Source organism: Tupaia chinensis, unplaced genomic scaffold, assembly GCF_000334495.1.
Source record: "Tupaia chinensis unplaced genomic scaffold, TupChi_1.0 Scaffold141450_1, whole genome shotgun sequence".
NCBI lineage: Eukaryota > Metazoa > Chordata > Mammalia > Scandentia > Tupaiidae > Tupaia > Tupaia belangeri.
The window spans coordinates 37,988-45,937 of NW_006201312.1; the positions used below are offsets into that span (position 1 = coordinate 37,988).

General features: G+C 38.8%; 1 pseudogene; it reads right to left on the minus strand.

Moving 5' to 3' along the window:
- Positions 1–1,784: 1,784 nt before the first annotated feature.
- LOC102489457 (uncharacterized protein KIAA2026 pseudogene) overlaps positions 1,785–7,950 on the minus strand; it is a 6,777-nt pseudogene continuing 611 nt past the window's right edge.

Sequence of the window (7,950 nt, forward strand, 5' to 3'; positions counted from 1 at the left end):
ACTGCCTCTTTTTAATATGTGTGTTGAAATCTTTTATTTATTTGTTTATTTTACATTTAAATATTGCTCATCTTTACAGCACACGAAATGAATTTTCCAAGGATGAATACAGTGTATGTTAGTCCAGTCATACATCCGATCGTACACATTATCATTGGCAGATTATTTTTCATTTTTGTGTTCATTAAATATATTGCTTTTCTTTTTGATTTCCTCCCTCCTTTTCTGTATAGCCCATCCTCCTCCCACACTACCTCTAGTATCCACAGTTGTTCTTTATGCTTTTACACATTCCAATCTTTCTTTTTCTGCCATTGAGTGCTGACATTCAGAATATATTAAATGGGACATCTGATTCCTCACTTTCATAGTCTGGCTTGCCTCTCTTAACATTAAATATTTCATATTTGTCCACTTTCTATCAAATGCCAGGTTCTCATTTTTTTGTTGTTATTGTTGATGTTGAGTAGTATTGCATAGTATATATGTGCCACAGTTTTTCAATCCATTCTTCTGTCCTTAGTCATTTGGGTTGATGCCATGTCTTAGAATTGTGAATAAGGCTGCAAAAAACATGGATATACAGATGTTTTTCTGACCGAGTGTATTTCTGTCCTTTGAGTAGATACTCAGGAATAGAATTGCCAGATCATATGGGAGTTCTAGTTTTAGGTTTTTGAGGAATCTCCATATTGTTCTGCACAGAGACTGAACTAATTTACTTTTTCACCACCCATTTAAGAGAGTTCCATTTTCACTGCAGCCTCACCAGCACTTAGCATTTTTTTTTTTTAATCTTAGCTATTCTGACTGGGGTTAGATGGTATCTCATTGTGGTTTTGATTAGCATCTCCCTTATAACAAGGGATGTTGAACATTTTCTCATATGCTTGTTGGCTGTTTGTAATATCATCCTTGGAGAGTTTGTCTGTTCAGCTCATTTGCCTATCTTTTAATTGGATTTCTTTTCACTTTCTTTTTCTTTTTGAGGAATAAGCCTCTCAAGTTTCCCATATTGGTTATCAATCCCTTATCTGAAGCTGTTTGTAAATATATTTTCCATTCTGACAGTTATCTCTAGTTAGCTCTTTACTCTTGTTTCTTTTGCTGCACAGAAGCTTTTTAATCTGATATAAGCCCATTTTTCTATTTTCAGGATTTTCCCTGTGCTTTGGGGATTTTCCTTTTTCTTTTCTTTCTTTCTTTTTTTTTTTTTTTTTACAGCAACTCAGTTTATTACATGCAGATTCTTCTGTACTGTTGCTAACAGTTTACTGGTCCAAAATTACTAAAATACTTAAAAAACTATACATTATGTAAACAAAACATAAATAAGACAGCATCATTCTTTGTACATATATTTAGTAGAGGTTGTTAGGGATTTAGGAATATGTACAATTTTACACCATGGACTGCATTTTCACAATGCATAAATATATATATATATTTTTTTACAGAAACAAAAATAATATTTTACTAATGACACAGAATACCATATTGTAGATACACTGCAACAGTCCAAATTCAAGAAGAAACATGTCAATTTAAGTGTGCAAAAGGGTAGCTTACTCTAAACTAGTCAAACTTTGTTCCATTTATGTTATACAGACAGGCAAATCCTGACCATGTACTTTAAACAAAGAATCTTTGAGAACATCCTTGTATCAGTGAGTGAAATGGAACAAGTTTTTCCCTCCCCAAGAAAACAAGCCAAGCTAATGAAAAGATACATTAAACACACACACACACACATGCACACAACCATATATACACAAACTATGTATATTATGTGTTCAACATTATAATAAAGTTAAAATCCTTATGGGAGTCAAAACAATGCCCCATTATTTAAAAACTGGCTTGTGTAGTCTAAATTCAAGATGCAGCTGTGTCAGGCTTCTCTAAGCCAGAAGATTGAAAAGCAGGGAAGACAGAGGAGGGATTTCAATTGGCAGATATGACAATCTGAGAGAGATGAAGAGAGATGAAGAGAGTGAAGGAAGCTTAGATGCTGGGGTATTTATGTTATTCAAAATGGCTCCTTCTGGGCTAACCAACAATTTTTTGACAAAGGTGTCCAAAGGATAAACCGAAGTAGTACTTGGCAGAGGGGGATTACTGGAGCAAAAGGCAGAAACCAAAGATGTCTTAGTCAAAAGAGTAGCTGGAGGAGACTTAATTACTGAAGTCAATGGTACTGTTGGTACTGGAGTTGGAACAGAAACTTTAGCAGTTGTATTTATGATTTGTGATGGTGCATGTATTATGGGTAGAGAACTCATGTTCCCAAGAGAGTTTACAATTTTTGTAGAGCTTCTCAGAGAATGTTTTGTAGGTTGCCTGCTTAAAGAATTATTTGATGCTAATGTGATCTTCTGGGCAGGGTTATCTACTGATGTAGACTGAATGCCTTGGCCACTGTTAAGAACTAAGGGAGGTTCATATTTTGGGTTAGTAGATATCAGGAGGATATGCCTGCCAACTCCAAGACCTTGTGGTGAAACAATGAATCAAGTTCCATTAATCATGATCTAAGTACCAGGTGCCAAAGGTGTACCGGTGTTGATGACTATTTTTTGCTGAATACGAGGTTCACTGATATGACCCCCTACTAGGCTAGTTACATTTGATGGTGCTATAGCAGTGTGAGTGGCAGAGACACCTGGAGCAGAACTGTAAATGAGGGTTGATTTTACTAAAGCAGGGGACATTGACTGGTTTGGCAGAGGAGCAAAATTGGAAATATTAACTATTTTACCTGGACTTGATGAAAGGGATGATAATTCAGCCTGAAGTTTATTTGTGTTTACATTTGTTGGCACTGTAGTAGAAATCCCTGGTGACTGAAATTGGAGAGAAGTTCGAGATTGTTTTTTAGAAAGAGATACAGAACGTGTAGTTCCTGGTACTGTTGCTGAGTGTGGAACTGTGTTGATTATTTTAGGAGATGCAGTCACAGGTGTAGGCAAGGCAACAGTAACAGGGATTTGTAACGTTGATGCTAAACATTTAGGAGACACTGTTGGTTGTGTAGTTGAAATCAGAACAGATGATGCAAGATATCCTGTTTTCACGGTTGATATAGCCACAGTGTTTCCGAGACTTGATGTCCAAAGTCTGTTGGACAAAATAGGCATCATTCTTGAAGACGTATCATTTCCACTAATTAAAACAGAAGATTGCGTCCCAACTGAAGCAGAGCTTGAGGTCACTGAAAGGGAACCCAAAGACACATTTGCTCCTGTTACAGAAAACATGTTTACTGCTCTTGCTGCAGAAATCACTGATTCATTAATGGGAGAAATATTCTGACTCATGAAATTTGAGCTTACTGGAATTGAATTACCAGTTGTTGACAATGGCAAAACATAGCTCTTGCTACTTTTGTCTTCTTTGGGGGTTACATTTTGCAATATGTTAATTGATGGTATGACTGGTACAGTGCCTGATGTATTTACAATTACTTGACCTATGTTTAGCCCAATTTTCACATCTTTAATCTGAGACACAGTTGGTGATTAATTTATTTTTATTGGTGCTCCCACTGTAGATGGAATTAGTACCAATTGGGGTTGCTCTGAAGTCTTAACATATGTTTTATTTAAGGGGGGAGGAAGAGTTTGTTTTAATGATTCTGCAACAATAGTTGGGGTTGAAGTGCCACTGGGAACTGGATCATTAATAAAAACTAATTTCTGGGTTTAAACACCTGTAGATGTCAGTGCAGGTGTCACATTAATTGCAGTTCCACTGCCAGAAGAAAGAATAGATGGAGCAGACACCAGCATAAGTTTCTGTACTGAAGTTCCACTTATCACATCTCCATCTGTTGCTGCTGTTGCTTCCGATCTTGTAACAGGGTAACTTTTTGTGAAATAATCTACATGTTGCTGTTTAGTTGGAGTATGAATAATATTTGCTTTGGTTTGTCCAAAATTTCCTGTTGATATGCTAATTACATTTACTGAACTGTTTATTGTTGATGGCAGTAGAGTCCTAGAAGAAACAGAGGACTTCAAGGGAGAAGAGGGCATGTGTGAAATTTTATCTGTCATATTACCTCTTCCAGAATTCTGGCCTAATGTATGCTTGAGATTTTTCCCCATGGATGGAGTAAAGCCAGATGGAATGGAAACAGAAGTTGGTGTTTGGCCAAAAGGTGGGAGACTAGGTGTAGCTGTTGTTCCAGTTACTGGTGAAAATGTGGAGGATGATGAAGCTGTTGATTTTGGCATCAGAAATGCCTGAAGCTGAGGAGCAAAAGTGAAAACTGAATTTGAAGATAAACTACTGGGTGAATTTTGATCTGAACTGGTCTGTACTTTTACAACTCCAGTGTTTCCACCTCGTGTTCTAACAAGAATTGACTGTGAATCTCTTATACATACAGTTTTCAGTTCTTGCTTTGCTTCAGAAGAATCACCAGTCTGTTGTGCAAAACAGTTGAGGAAATTACCAGGAGTTGTAGATCCACTTAGTGTTGTTGCTGATAACAGAGGCTGAGCTACTGAGGAACCAGTGGGTGAAGAATCAATGGGCTGGGGGAATGTGGCTGCTGAAACTGCACTCTTGACTTTTCCTGCCTCACTCAGGATAGTCTTAACTGGTTGTGTTAATAAATTACTTACAGAGATTACAGGAAATGAAGGCTGTGGCCTAGCACTGCTCACATTTGATGAAGGTGTAATTGTCTTGTAACAACTGTATTAGGGAGCTGGGAAGAAATAGTTCCTGTTGAGTTGACAAGAACTGATGTTAAAGAAGAGTTTACATTTGCTGTCTGTGGGAAGGTTGAACAATGTTGTTCTATACCTTTTTGTTGAAGTGGTTCCTTTGCAACTGCTTTTCCTTCCTTGTGCTGAATCACAAAATTCTTAGGCAGAATAAGAACCTGCTGCATGATTTTCTCTCCTGTTTTAGGATCCATCACAGGTTGCATCTGAATCTTTACTGAGCTGTTGTGAAGATCTACTGGCAACCACTGGCCACAGGGCATCTTGTATACCATCTGTAAAGGACCTTTTGTACTGTTTTGGCAGGTCAATGCTGGCTTTATGGGGCTTGCTTCTGGAGGAGATACAACTGGTTTTTCCAGAGCAGGAGCACTTCTACCTGTGGAAGAGGGCAGTTGATTTGTTAAGGTCACTTTGTTCCCAATATTCTTTGCAAGCAAGGCCTGAATAGGTTTGGTCCCTTTCTGTAGAGTAGACACTGGTACTGAATCCACTGAGGCAAATGACTCCAGAATTGATGACTCTGTATGCTTTGATTCATTCAAACAGTCAATCTGAATATCACCTTCTAAATGCTCAACTGTTGTCTCACTTGTGCTTAACTTTGCTTTCTTCCTTAGGGAAAGCTCTTTTGTTCTATCATCCAGATAACTAGTTTGTTTGGACTGTCGTTTAAGTGTTTTAGGCAGTATCTTCGTTACATCTTTAGAAGGCAATTCCTTTTTCAATAGCTTGCTTCTGGCCACAGAAAAATCTATTTCTAACAATTTCATATCATCTGAAAATAATAAAAACAAGCATTTTGTTTATATAAAACAGCAAATGACTGAAATCATCATAGTCTTTCTTTAGGCGGCTCCTGTTTCTTTGAAAAGCCTTCATTAACTTTGGTTCCCATGGCAGCAATTCATTTAAAAGCCGTATCAATATACTATGCAATTCTTTTACAGCTAGCCTTCGATGATACCATTTACCCGATTTTTTTTCTACTGTTTTCCAGATCTTTGAGTTCATTCTTGATTTTTGTGATTAATTCCCTGAGTTCATCAAGATTAGTGCAAATAAGCTGAAATTCTGGTACAGTAGGTGACTTTGTGACAGTTTTCCTCTTCTTTGTGATTGCTTTTTTAGATATGGATTTTTTTTTCCAGATTTGTGCTTCTTGTGCCTTGCTTTCTTTTTTATAATCATTAACTTATTCTGGATCTCAGGTTTGTAAGACTTGAATGCAAGAGAATGAAGACCTTCACACTTTCTCTGTAAATTTTCATTTAAAACATCTTTCAATTTCTTTTTTTTCTTTTTCTTCTTTTTTGCCCTCATTTTAGTTAGTTTAAGTTTCTTGTGGCTCTGCAGTGACTGCTCTAATAGAATATCCCTTACAACTTTGTGGCAGTTAATTTCGAGATGATCACCGTGACTTCCATTAACATGTATTTGGCAAGATTTTAGAGCATTTTCTTTTAATGGACTGGGTTCAGTTTTTTTTCTGGATGCTTCACCATATTTTTCCTGATTCTCTATAAACCTTATTTCACCTGGACTGAGAGGCTCCCCAAAGTCATTAACTTCACCTGGACTCTCTGGTTTTTCTCTGTTTTTTCTAAATTTTCTTTATAACAATCAGTTTTCTTAATTTCACAGGCTCTGTGAATTCTTATTTCACAGCTGGATTTTAATTCCATTTCAATAGAGGTATCATGATTATTCAAAATCATTTTAGCAGCAAGCCAGATCCAAATTAAATTCCTGTTCTTTCTTGAAGGCAGAGGACAGGCCTTCTTTACTACACCTAAGTTCTCCATTACTTGTACTAAGATAGTCACACTTCAATTTCTCCAGTTTAACCCGAGGTACTCTTAATGGTTGGAACTGGAAATTCTGGGGCTTGAAATGGTCTGTTTATAAATCCATACATCTGTACCACAGAACTGTGGGAAATGTACATAAGCATTCTCTAAATAATCATAACCAAGGATAACTTCCCTGCATTCATGGATAGGCTGTCCAAGTACAGCATCTTGAACTTCTTTTTGTGTTTCATACACAAAATCACAAAGCCCCTTAAGTAACCACACTTTTTGGTAGAAAGGTAGTTCATGAAAAGGTTTTTCTTCCAATGGATTAACTTCTCCAAGAACTTTAAAAAACTGAGGACACAATCCAAGTTTTTCAGCACAGTTACCAGGATTTTCAGTTTGCCCTACAGCAGTGTACCACTGCTGCACTGTGTCAGTGCTGCTTCCCAGGTCCTATAATGCAAAGTAGGTCTTCGATGTAAGGTAGGTCTGCGATAGGAGGACTTAATAGTGAAGCCATTATTTTAGATAGAAAAGCATTACACTGAGGCATCAGAAGACAACGCTCTAATTCATAAAAGACTATTTCTGGCAAATTTAGAATTTGCTGGGCTAAACAAAGAAAATGCCCGATAGCTGGAATTTCCCACATGGTCTCCATACAAGTTGGAGCTGCTTGAGCTAGCAGTTTTCTTTCCCATTCTTCTATTTCCTTTTGACTAGCTCCTGCTTCTTTTCTTTCTTGCTCCTGGATCCTTTTTTCTTCTTTTGCTCTCAGCTGTTCTTCCTGTCTCAAAACTTGAACCATTATAGATTCAAAAACTCCACTTGTCAAGCCTGCCAAACTTCATGGTGTTGACCGATGCCTTGTTGAAGTACATGCAGTTCCCTTCTCATTCTCCAATCCATAATAGCCTCTAGATGTAACTGCTATCATTGTCTTTTCTCTCAAGTGCCGAGAGAGAAGCCCCAACTTCTGCTCCAGCATCATCTCCAGTTTCTGACCCTGCGTGGAGATCCAGTGGTCCACTCGTAGCACGTCTCCAGCATCAACCTGAAGTCCGCCACAAAGTCGGTGATGCCCCCTACTGGCCGCTGGCGAACTTCTCCTCCATCTTCAGCAAACACATGCCCTGCTCCTGTTGCTGTGGGAGGGCACGACTGCCCTGGACTCAGTGCGCGAACCCTCCGCCACCTCCTCCTCCCCGGTGGCAAGGCCCTCTAAGGGCTGCAGAAAAGGGGCGGTGAGGCCCCGGTGCTTCTGCAGGAATTCGCCCAGGATGCGGTAGCCTTGCTGCAGCTCTTAGGTCAGCTCCTGCTCCTTGCAGTCACAGCCCCCGACCACCATCGCCTCCTCCTCCTCTTGGTCGCCCGAGTCCTCCAGCGAGGAGGCACTTCTCCCGCCGGCCGGGCCTGAG